Genomic DNA, 12,684 nt, shown 5'->3' with positions numbered 1-12,684 from the left:
AACTTTGATAGTAAAATCAGTATTTAAGGCCCTATGGTAGATTTAAAAATTAAGAATTAAACATTTAATGTGAATTAAATATTTAATTAAATATTTATTTAAATAATTGTATTTAATTAAATAACATTTTTAAATGAAACTTACTAGAAACTTAATATATATATTTTGTAGTATTTTTCCTATATTCAAACCTATCACAGGTCCTTAAATATATATTTATATTCAGACTTATCACACACATACACACATATATGCATAACATACCATATATGTGTACAAATCTACCATATATATTATATGTGTATATAACCTAATATATGTATGTGTGTATAATAAACATTGCGATTTTTCCATAGTTCTGTGCAATTCAGAATTTTCTGGAGCTGGGTGTTGCACCAATGGCACATGTTTCAGGCTGTAAATATTCTTAGGAGATTTCTTGGTTATATCTCTTACCTGGTTTAGTATAGTCACTGGGAGCTGTTTTCTTGAGATAGGAGATGAATGGTAGTCTTCTCCTGAGGTTCCAGTTAAATTATTTGGATCTGATTGCTATAACCCTGGTACTAATTAGTATATGATGATTTTTATAAAAATTAATGCTTTAATGGTCTACCTGTCTTGGCTGATTAGTAGGTTGTCTCTTAGCTACATATTTCAGAAAAGATTTTATAGAAGATGTTACACTTATAAAAGAGCAATGTGTAAAAAGGAAAGCTTTTGAGGACTTTGATTATATGGATGCACCCTGTCTAATTAGAGGTATTTTTAGAATACCTTTGTTGTGGTCTAATATAACTTCCTAGCTACTGAGCTGTTGCCTTAAGCATGACTGTGTAGAATTGTTTATTAAGAGGAAAAGAATCTGTAGGCCATCAACAGCTAGGCTTCGTTGTTTCGAGAATCTGTTAACCACAGGTTGGGCTTGTTAAATTTTAGGATTTATACATGTCTGAGAAGATTCATTTTCCAGGTTGATAAGCACAGTACTGGGGAATATCACATGGACTTTTTCCATCCCCTGCTGAAGGATGTAATGTTTTCTGGGATTATGTTAGTCATATCCAAATAGTGGGAAAAATTATCTGTCTTTCATTATATTTCTAAAAACTGATTATCCACCTTGATTATGAAATCTAACTGAATCCAGCAGTAGAAAAGTATTGAAATTCTAATATAAAATAAATACTTTTAGTTTTATTTGAATAACAGAAAAATAGTAATAATCCATCCATCAATCAATCAATGGTACTAGATTGCTCCTGAAGCATTTGTTTGCAAATGCAGGTTATATATATATATTTCAACATCTTTACTGGAGTATAATTGCTTTACAATGTTGCAGGTTATATTTAAAGGAAACTAAGCATATACCAACAAAACATGAGCTTGTAAAGTACACAAACTTGGAAGGAAAGAATGGCATTTACAACTCATTAGTATTTGTCATCTATGCTATATACAGTGTTGATTGCTAGTTTCTACTAAACCTTAGGCTCCATGGAAGCCATATTTCTTTTGTCAATTCATCCAGCCTATCTTAGAATATGACTCTTAGCGCTAGCTGTTGTCATAGCTTGAAAATTTTATTTTTTCTGGTATTAAATAGAAAATAATATAAAGCTTTCAAACAGCAGATTTCTAAGTAATAATAATTTTAATGAAACACTAAAAAGGGTGGACTAACCAAATTTCAATTAAGGAATATTCTTTGGAGAAAACCTGGAAATACTAAATCACACAGGAATATTACATATAGGAATCTGTAGGCAAAGATCACTATTGTCTTGACTTCCTAAGACTATCGGAGAAGGAAATAAAACAAAAATGGCTTTGATATACTGTGTATGATTTACCTTAGGTCACACATGCATGCACAGACACACAGAGCAATTTGAATACTTAGTTATATTTGATCTATGTCATTAAAAAAATTTTATACAAACTATGTTTTGCTCAAAAAATTTGTGTGATTAATGCATTGATTTAACTTCCCAATGTAGACTGCTGCTAGGAAGATTCTGATATTATTTATTTTTATTAGTTTATAATATGTCAATTTTTCTTGCTTATCTGTCAACTCCCAGAAAAATACATAAATCAAAAATGTAGCTATGTGGACACTAACAAGGCATAATTATTGTAGGGTCTGTCCTCCTTTAAAGAAAAAATACAATTACCTACCAGAATGCTGCTGGGATTAGGTCAGAATTTGCATAATACTGACTCATATTTTCTAACAATTTTAACATCAGACAATAGCTTTTACAAATCTATAATCCCTTATTATTTTCCAGCTTTATTTTTTGGATTCTAATAAGGAGTTCAGTCCAAACAAGATAATTATTAGAATCTAACCCATAGAAAACTTTAATTACTCAGTGGCATGTTTTTAAGATTAGGTCAGGTTTTTATAAATTTTACATAAAGTAACACAAGGCAATTAAGCTTGCCTAAATGTAATTTTTACAGTTGAATTTATTCATTTTTCCACAGATAAATATTTAATAGAAAATACTTCAATCATTGTACGAGCTTAAGGAAAAAAAATTCTACTTCAGCATAATCTCTAAACAGCAGTTCTGAGACTGGAGTTATTAAGCAGTTAGAGGGCTAACAGTCAAGAGATGATGAAAATTTGGAAAATGTTAACTGCTATAAAATAATAGCTGCTAATGTGGAGGATTATGAAACACCCAGTAGCAGAATAAGTAACAAATAGATCCTTTCTGAAGTCCTGAAGGCTGGGGGTGGGATCTGGGGTTAAGTAACCGTGATATATTTATAGAGGGCAAGGGATCACCATAAAATAAAGCAGCAAATAGTAAAGAAGTCAATGTAAAAGAGAGGCCAGGGATTTAGGGTATAGAGATCATAAATTTTCATCGATATAAACAGCCTGTGTACCTCAGGAGTTGAAGTTTAGCTATAATTTCAGGTCTGACCTGTAGGCCTTTTGTGTTCACAGTGCAAGCACGATCAAGATGCCATCTAAGGAGGTGTTAAAAAAAAAAAAAAAAAAGGGAAGAAAGAAAGGAGAAAAAATGTTTCAGATCTGTGTGATTTAATCATCCCCAAATCCATCCCTAACACAACAGCATAGTAGTTGAGAAGATTTTATTGTCTCACTAAATTACATTTAATTCTTAACCTAGCACATCCTATAAACAAAAAAAGTGAATAACGTATCCTCCACCATGTTCTTCGAAAGGAAAATTGTTAAATTTTTATGCACAGCTTCTCAGAAGGTCATTTTCCCTTTCTCTGTATAGCTGCATCTTCCACATTTACATGTTTTAATTTTAAATATGTATTTGAAAACCCACTTAAAGTTTAGTGGATTAAAAAGAAACTTAGTGATAAAATGAGCTTGTTTAATGGTTTAACAGAAGCAAGAATGCAAGCAAATCAACACGAAAGAAAAATTATTAAGTATTTAGCTTTTAGAAATGATCCTGAAATGGAATACTGAGTGGTTTAAAAAAATAAGTAAGCTACATGAAGACCTCATCTTCTTATTCAGGGACATTGATTTTAATTTATGTAGGCACTAAAATAAGCTTTCTGTTCTAAATTGCCACTTAATGAGCAAATTATATTATTATGTTTGTATGTGTAATATATATGCCTACATGTATGTAATGTCTATTTCTCTCTCTCTCTCTCTCTCTCTCTATGTATATATATATGGTCTCACACTGTGTTTTGGGATGTAGATTATATTGTACACACATACACACACACACACTCACATAGTTACTACTAGACTAGAACAGGCAGGCAGGGGTTAATATAAAGGTAGTTAAGTCAATGATACAGCAATTGTGCTTATTTTTTATTGTGAATAGTATATTCAGTATTTTAAAATTAAGATCTTAGAAAAGACACCACATCTCCAAAACATCACTTTAGTATTCAGTTAAACTTAATAGATTTTTTTTCTAAATAGATCATGGGATCAGTTGTATTTCCATCTTAATCCCCAAAATATGGGATTTATCTCTTTTTACCACTATAAAAAGTGAAATGCATCAGGGGAGTTTGGAAGGGACTTTCAGATAACAAAATCTGTTGAAGAGCTCTCAGTGCTTATCTTAGCTGGTTCTGAAGGACGGGGCTCTTTTCATCATCCACTAGGTTGCACTGTTGCACAGAAAAACAAAATATTTGTGTGCCCTGCTGCAGAAGAGCAGCATGCTGTGAGGAACCTCGTAAATACCGTTATACTGTTTTCACTAACTACAGAAAGAGAGAAGATCAGGACAGAAAGACCGGTATTTGAACATGTTTTCTTTTTCCTCAAAGCCAGGGCCACTGTCCTGGATTTTGTATGGAGTTTCCTTGAAGGTAGACAAAAGATACCACATTTTAATTTTTGGTAGTGAGGGAAAGGTGTAGGTGGCGGTTAGGATGGATGAGAAAGAATGTTGGTCAACACTTTTCAAATTAAGATATAAAGACCTATTAGATAATTCAGTAGTTGTAGACCCTTCTAGGAAGTGGCAAAACTATTTCTCATAACTTTTTCTCTGCAACCAGGCATTGTTTAAATGTAAAATTCTGAAGGTAAACTATAGCCTTTCCTATTGGTGTCACAATGTGGTGGTTAATGATTATGTCTGAGTAATTACGGCTGTATCACTTACTCGTTTGCCCCCCATGGCACCATCCAAAATATTGATCTCTTACATGAATGAACAAACAAACACACAAACGAAAGCAGAGGTCCTTTACCCTAGTTGGTACTATCCAAACCATACTAAGAGAACATTTGTAGGATTGCCCTTGTATCTACTAGCATATTTCCCTGTCTACATATGGGCTGTACTTTACCAAGGAAACTACTTACAGAGAATCTAGTGGGGTAGGGGAGAATCTATTCCTTTAGTTCTGGTATAAATCACTGGGAATTTTTGCTTCATGGATTAGCACCTCTTGTATCCCTCATCTCTTCAGGGCAGTAAGCTGAGACAATCATAATGAAGAACAGAGCTATTGGCTACTACCACCACAAAACTTTTAGGGGGAATAGGTCATCAAAAAGACCTGAGTCTGGAACTGGTTATTTCAGCTAGGTTGATATAAGTGTCACATTTGGAAATAGCCCTACTTCAAGGTTTTGAATATTTCACTAACAACTTTTAGCCTACCTAATTAATTTCTTACTGTATTATGAATGTGACATTGAAGATCTGATAAACATTTGATCCAAAGAGGAGAAAAAAAAATCTCATGAATTATGCAAGTATATATTACATGTTTTTTAACTCATAGATGGCACAAATTTTATAGAAGGAATTAAGTTTATGGAAAATCATGCATCTCATTTGTTGGAATAAAGGTCTTTCGGGATTTGCATGTTTGAAATGTTGTCTAAGAGGCTACTTTCCCATGGCTACTACCTTCAGATGAGGCTTCACCTTTATCTGTTGCAGACACATAGATTGTGTTCAGTACTTAACAACTTCCAGGCAATGAAACTTTGCAGTTTTATTTCACTGTCAGCATATCCCTTCAATAGCCAAACTATGGTCTACATACTATAGTTGGTCTGCTTCCTTTACAACTGTGATTCAGAGAAATGGGAGTTAATATTTTCCATGTATCTAAAATTTGTTTATATTTCTTTTTAATTTTTTTCTTTTTGATATGCCAGTTTCTGTACCCTCTCTTTGAAGGTGCTAGTGTTCCACAAAATATGTTTGAAAAATACCAGCATGGTATCTGAAATATGGTTGGCAATCAATAAATATTTAATGGAAAAATACACATATTTACTAGGTAACTACTATTTATTGAGCCCTTTCTATGTGTTAGTCGCTCTGGTGAGGATTTTATGTTCATTATATCATATGATTCATATCATCAATGGAATGAAGGGGGTATTATCCCCATTGTTACATATAAAAAAAGTGAGGCATACAGTGGTTAAGACATTTTCCAAGTTAATGAAAAATAAAATTAGAATTTGAACTCAAATCTATTGTGTCTGCTTTTACCATTTTGGCAAAATAATATTTTCATTTAAACTTTTCCAGGAATACAATCTTAATAAACCAATAAACATATATTTATAGAGCACTAACAATATATCCAGCTCTAATGAGATTACAAAAACTATTGATAGAAAGCAAATTTGCTAACCTTGAGACATATTTGATGGAGTTGGGGAGAAAGACAAAACAGAGGATCTGAAAGCAATAAGAAATTAGATATTATATCATATGGTACATGCTCAAGTTCTGTTGACATTCAGAGAAGAGACAATCACTGTTGGACGACAATTTATTAACAATGATTTCAGGATACAAACCATTCATTCAGCAAGTATCTAGAATCCATCTGCCAAGTACTGGTAAGGTATTAAAGTAAAAGGCTTTAAGTTTGGATACAAAGCATAAAGGATTCTGGAGTGGGGTCAAAGAGAATGAAAAAGGGAAGCATTAAACTGAGACACAGATCCTAAGGAAGTGGTGATTCTAACCTGAGACATTTAAAAAATAGTTAAGTTTTGTCTGTTGAGGTTTTCGATGAAATGCTAGGATGAAAAGTTGAAATTTATCCAATCAGTAATTATGTCATATGGGAGATTCCTAGGAAGGAAAGTTTAAGGGGTGCTTTTAGAAATATTCACTGTTGTATGGAATGGATTCCTGAGTTTCAAGATGGGGAGTAAGGCCAACTAGTTCTATAGTTGTTTTTAAAAGCATAGAATGCTTCCTGGGTCATCATGATTTGTTACTAATACATTTTAGGACCATATCTGATTAAAGAGGGTCATCCTTTTGTAAGACAGAATGCTATTAATCACCATTCTATCATTAGTACTTATTACAGTGCCTGGAACATAATTTATGCTCACTCAACACTTGTGTGATTGAAATTAATTTGGATTTCTCACAGACCTACCCATACCTTAAAATTGTCAAATGACTCCAAATATGGCAACAGGAAATAAATGTTTCCTGACCATTATATATATTTCCCCCTATATCTCAGGTACTGGTTGTTTTGTGTTACTAATTTGATCCATGATCTCTCAACTGAGTAAAATTTTCATTAAAAACATATTTGCAGAAATATGTGTATGATGTCCAGAACTGATACCTGTGTGCACAAATTTGTGAATTTTATTTTATTTTAAAATAGAAGAACTGCTAATTTTTCTGGAATCTAAAATAGAGATTTAATTTAAACATCAACTAAACGCACAGATGGATATAAATACTAGCTGTATAAAAGAGGGTAGAAATATTATATCTGGGCATTTAGATAGAAAGAAGAAGGCAAAATCTGAACATACTGGTATGATTTCTGCATCAGTCTCATAAGCTGGTGTATGACCAGAATACCAATTACATTTATAAATGCACATGTAGGTATATGGCAAATACAAAATATAAATCTGTTAGAGTCAGTACAGATTTCTGAAATTTGTTCATTTTTTTAGCATGACAAAATCGTATCTATTTTTCTCCAATACAAAGTGGGAAAAGAACTCACAGTAAGGACCACACTCCATTCAAGGGAGAGGGGAGTCAACTGTCCTAGTTGATCTAAAAGCAGAGTGGGCGTACCCAAGATACATAATTTATAGAAATGTGAAATTCTTACTGTTTTCTTCTTGTTTTAAAGTTGGTTAATGATTCCACCCGGTGCATTGAACTACTGTTATTGATTTGATTGCCTTTGCAATTGCACAATGAAAAATTCATAAAAAGATTGTTTTTAAAATAAATATGAAAGTTTGGTTAAATCTTTATGCTTCCCCATGCTTGGGGAAGTTTTAGAGCTCTAGAAATTTAAAAAGATGACAAAAGAGAAAGAAATGGTCAGGGAAGTTGACCTAGGCTTTAAATAAGTCTATTTTTTTCAGTTTCTTTTCTTTGTGTAGGGCCCTTTTCCCCCCACATTTTATCTTTGTGTAGAGACAGGTTTTCTTTCTGAATTTCTACAATATTCCATCTTCCCCAATCAACATCGCTAAGCCCCAACCTATCCAACAAACATTTTGTTTGATTTTTGATTTGCTAACTTAATGGCAGAATCTGCCAGGGTATTCTTGTTGCTGAGACCTTAAACATTTGATGAACAAGATAAGTACATCAACAGAAGAGTCCTTCTGTTCAAAGATGTTACATGCTCTATAGACAATCAATATAGAGTAAAAAAACAATGACTGGCAAATTACAATCCACTTGTACGTACTTGCCCGATACACACGGCATGGAATTGTGGCAGATAAAGATACATAGTAAATTAGTCTAATAATACTGACTCTCTGTTATTCCATATTAATTTAGTACACATCCAAAGAAAATGTTTTTTAAAAAAGAAAAGTTTCCTCATAAAGCACATAGCTACTGTTAATCTATTGATACTAAATCTGGGCATATACACAAACAAACACACACACAAACTTAAAATACATATGTACTTGGAATGTGAAATCAAAAATAAAATAGAGATCAAATTTTCCTTTAGGAACCTGCCTATTTTAATGTACCGTGTAACACATTGATAGCAGTTATTGACGTGGGTGATGTTCCTTCTTCCTTCAAAATCCTGACCCTGCATCTTTCTGCTCCCATTCTGTCCTTCATCATTCCTCTCTCTGATTCTCCCCCTTGACCTTCCAAGTGTAATTTCCTGTAGCTAAAGCTACTTTATATTTATTATAATAACTCTCAATCTCTCTCTTTCAATCTCTTTTAGTAGGAACAATAGGCTGACTGATGGCTAGAAAATTAGCTCAGGGAACCTGCTTTTTTTTTCTTTCTCTCTCTTCACACACACTGTTCTTCCCTCATTTTCCTTGTTAGACTGGGGAACCAATTTAACCTGTGACTCTACCACATATCATTAGGCCAGCCCATTTTAGGCCCACTTCTACACTAACATGTCTATAGGATGTGACCGAGGTTTCTCATTAGAATTCCAGGGGTGAGAATTTGTGTATAAAGTCTTGTGCATATGATGCACACAAAGTTACTAGTCAAAAAATTTCAGTTACCTTTTTCTCTGTAACACCTTTCCGCTATCAACATGAAAACATATAAGGTTACCTTTCTTGGGATTCTGAGAAAATTAAATCATTTTAAGCTCTCTGTTCTGTGTTTCCCGACGGGAGAAAGAGCTGTGGCATCAACTAAATATGGTCCTTTTTATTAAGGAAATAACAACTATAAAAATGATAAATGTTAATAATGAGACAAGTAATGGCAACAAAAAATAAAAATAGAATTTTTAAGTATGAAACGCTGTATTGGTCATACATCATAGCCTGGAACAAATCATGGCTAAAATGTTAAAGAGCATTTCAAAAGTATCATGCTAATTGTTTATAAGTTCAAATGCTACAGTCTTCCAGATAATAAGCAATATGGATAATACCACGATTTTACTTAGTGCAATTTTGAAATTTAAAGCATAATTTGGTGACACATTTTCAATCAAATGTTTTAACTGAGGTCCTCTACATTTCTTGAAAATGTTGGACATATTTGTTAAATGACAAGTTAGTAAATTCATATAGTTATTGAACATCCTAAATTAATGTAAAAATCAAATATCTTTTAAAGAAGAACGAATTAAATCTGTCTACATCAAGGATATTTGTACATAATATAGTTTATTATATACCGTTACTTACAGCAGAAGAAACAGTGTTAGCATGAAAGCATAATGTGCCCCTAATGATGGACAGGAAACCAAACCAGGGACCAGGAAGGGCCCTGTAGCCACCCTACAGTCTACATGGGAAAGCACTGCCATATTGGATTGTCCCTCCGACAGCCTTCCGTCATGGTTTTCTCCTCATTTCTTCCTTTTCCAAGAGAAAGCTCAGGCAGATTTTGCACAGGACACTTCCCCTAACATCACCGGCCCTACTTTCAGTGAAATTCAACATTTTTCTAGAATTAAAATTTGGGTAGGTTCCAGAAGAGGATCTTGATATTTAAATTACCTTTTTTGTTGTTTTATTTTTAGCAAAAATTAGTTCCAACGCGGAAGGGGCTGCCTTCATAAGGAATAAACTCAAGCTCTAGACACAAGCTTGCGAATTGAAAGGTTGAGGCCTCAGTCTTGCCAAGAAGCACGTTTTTGTTAGTCTTCACATTGTTGTCTCCGGCAGGTTGTTTAAAATACTGAAATAGTTGCCCACATATAAAATTAGAAGGTTTACATAGAAAATCAGATTTTCAGCTTCTTTAAATAGACGCTCTCACAACACAGAACCCACTTCCCTACAAAGCAAAAATCAGCTAGAAGTAAAAGATGATGGTCTCTACAAAGAGCACACCCCCTGCAGGTTGTCACAGCTCGCAGGCCCAGTGCCCCCCACATTATACTCTAGTGTCAGTTGCTGCTCATTATCATCATATCTGCACTTCTGCTTTCTGGTTTCACTTCATCCTTTTGTCATCTTCTTGACTCGTGTATATATTTGGGTTATGACAGCTAACTTAGAACCGATGTGAGCCATTCAAGAGGAAAAAGATGGATTTTCTAGGCTTGTAATATACAAGAAATAAAAGATACCAGGCAATAAATAGCCAAACTTACATTGAAATTCAGTCCTTTCTAGTTCCAATGCCCAAACTCTACCTACCACAGCACCACCTTTTCTAAATTCTCATCCAGTCACTCATTCATTCACCATATTCCCGCATCGTATAGAACTTTTGAGTAGACAAATGAGTTGGATTTTAAAATCATGATTTCAAGATTTCAAGATCCTGTTTCCATGTAGCTTATACACATCTTGATGAAGCAGGCTAAACATTATGGAGATCATTCTCACCTCTCTTAATGTCTGGCATTACCAAAAGTTTCTATAAGATAGCTAGGACTCATTCTCCAAACTGAAAATGATAAGATGGTAAATTACATTAGGATAAAGGCATTCTCACATTCAGCACTGTCCAGACAATTTTAGTCAGAGGCCGTGCAGTGAAATGCTTGGTAACTGCATTATCTCTCCTAACACTTTGAACACATCTTTAAGACAGTGTTTATCAGAGTGCACATTTATTAATTACTTGCCTCCTTTAGACCAGAGCTGTCCAATAAAACTTTCTACAATGCTGAAAAAGCCCTATAATCTGCACTAGCGTGGTAGCAACAAGCCGCTTGTGACCACTGAGCACTTGAAATGTGACTAGTATGATTAAGGAACTGAATTTTTCATGTTGTTTAATTTTAAATAATTTAAATTGAAATAGCTCCACGAGGCTAGTGGCTACTGTTGCCCAGCCCTAGACTGAGCTCTCCTGGGCTGGGACTATGGTTTATAAGTTTTTCGATCTTTGGCACCTTGTGCAGCAAACAATAAACATATGTTGAATGAATAAATAAAAGCTACATGTAAAGAAGTTGGACATGTGGCAGTATAAAATCAATCAATTGGAGGAGGATCAATAAATTCCTCCACACGAGAATATTGAAATATGGGAATTTGGGATGGCTTCCAGTAGAAGAATGTTGACTAGGGGACAGTTAATGATGAATAGTGGTAGCTAAATCTTTGTGTTTAACAGGGCTTAACAGGATTCACTTTTTAGCCAGGGGAAAACACTGAGACTTGGGTAAAATTGGTCAGAGAAGAGAGAGCTGCATTTATGATTTCTTTGGTTTCTGATATGTCTAATGTTAGAATCATGAAAATAGAGGGATCTTTGCCCATATCTCAAACTACTTCTAAACATAGATTATTCTTATGAAATCTCTGGATTATAATAAATAATCACACATTGAATTATTTTGGGGCAGACACCACCGATAGTCACTAAAATATAAAATATCCCTTCTTTGTTGGCCTTTGTGCAGTTGAACTGGAAAAGCAGGATTCCAAGGTGTCAAAAATCCCTTCTAACCTTAGAATTTAATTATTTCAACCAGTGTAATAGTCTAAGCTATTTTTTTAGGATATAAAAATGAGCCTTTCCTAAACAGGACAACTGTTCAGGATATTTTCATATATAGAAAGTTTAAAATTCAACTCCATGGAAACTCCAGTTCCTTATCTATGGATCTGAGCTTCACAATGAAAACTGCATGGGAATATTTTGGTTACCAGAGGGCAGAGTTGCACTGTGGATTTACTTGTCACAGAATTTGAAAAAGGATAACTGCTCAATAGGGGTACTCTATAATTAATCTTAGAAATGATTCCTTATTTTCCATTTGTACTAAGGTTGGGACCTATTTTTCAGAGCCCTTTGAAGAGAGTCCTATAGTTTTTATCTTCCATGAACATTTGAAAATTTTCTGACTTATTGGCCTTGTATAATATTGGATTTCTCCTATAGCAGACACATTTGTGTTTGAATAGGACAGATAATTAATTAGGATACTTCAAAGTAAGTGTACCTTATTAGTAAATGGGCAAAAGGGCTCGCTTCCAACTAGTCTCACACTTTTTTAATAAATAAAAAAATAAGTTGATTCAGACAAAGAAGTATGAAAACTAAAGGCTTATTAGATTTTAATGTAATGCAGATATAGCCTGCAGGGGCTAACTATTTTAGAGGACACATGAAATTTCAATACTTATCTTCGAGGTGCCATTTTGAATTCCTTTCCACTTACTTTAAAGCATTTCAGGTCTGTTTCTGCTTTAAAAATTTAGGTCAAAATAATTTCACATGAAATTAATTTTCCTTACCCACAGGAGACTCACAG

This window comes from Balaenoptera physalus (genome assembly GCF_965194825.1).
Source record: "Balaenoptera physalus genome assembly, chromosome: 17".
Taxonomy (NCBI): Eukaryota; Metazoa; Chordata; class Mammalia; order Artiodactyla; family Balaenopteridae; genus Balaenoptera; species Balaenoptera physalus.
The sequence above is the reverse complement of the archived record's forward strand: the minus strand, read 5'-3'. Positions refer to the sequence as shown.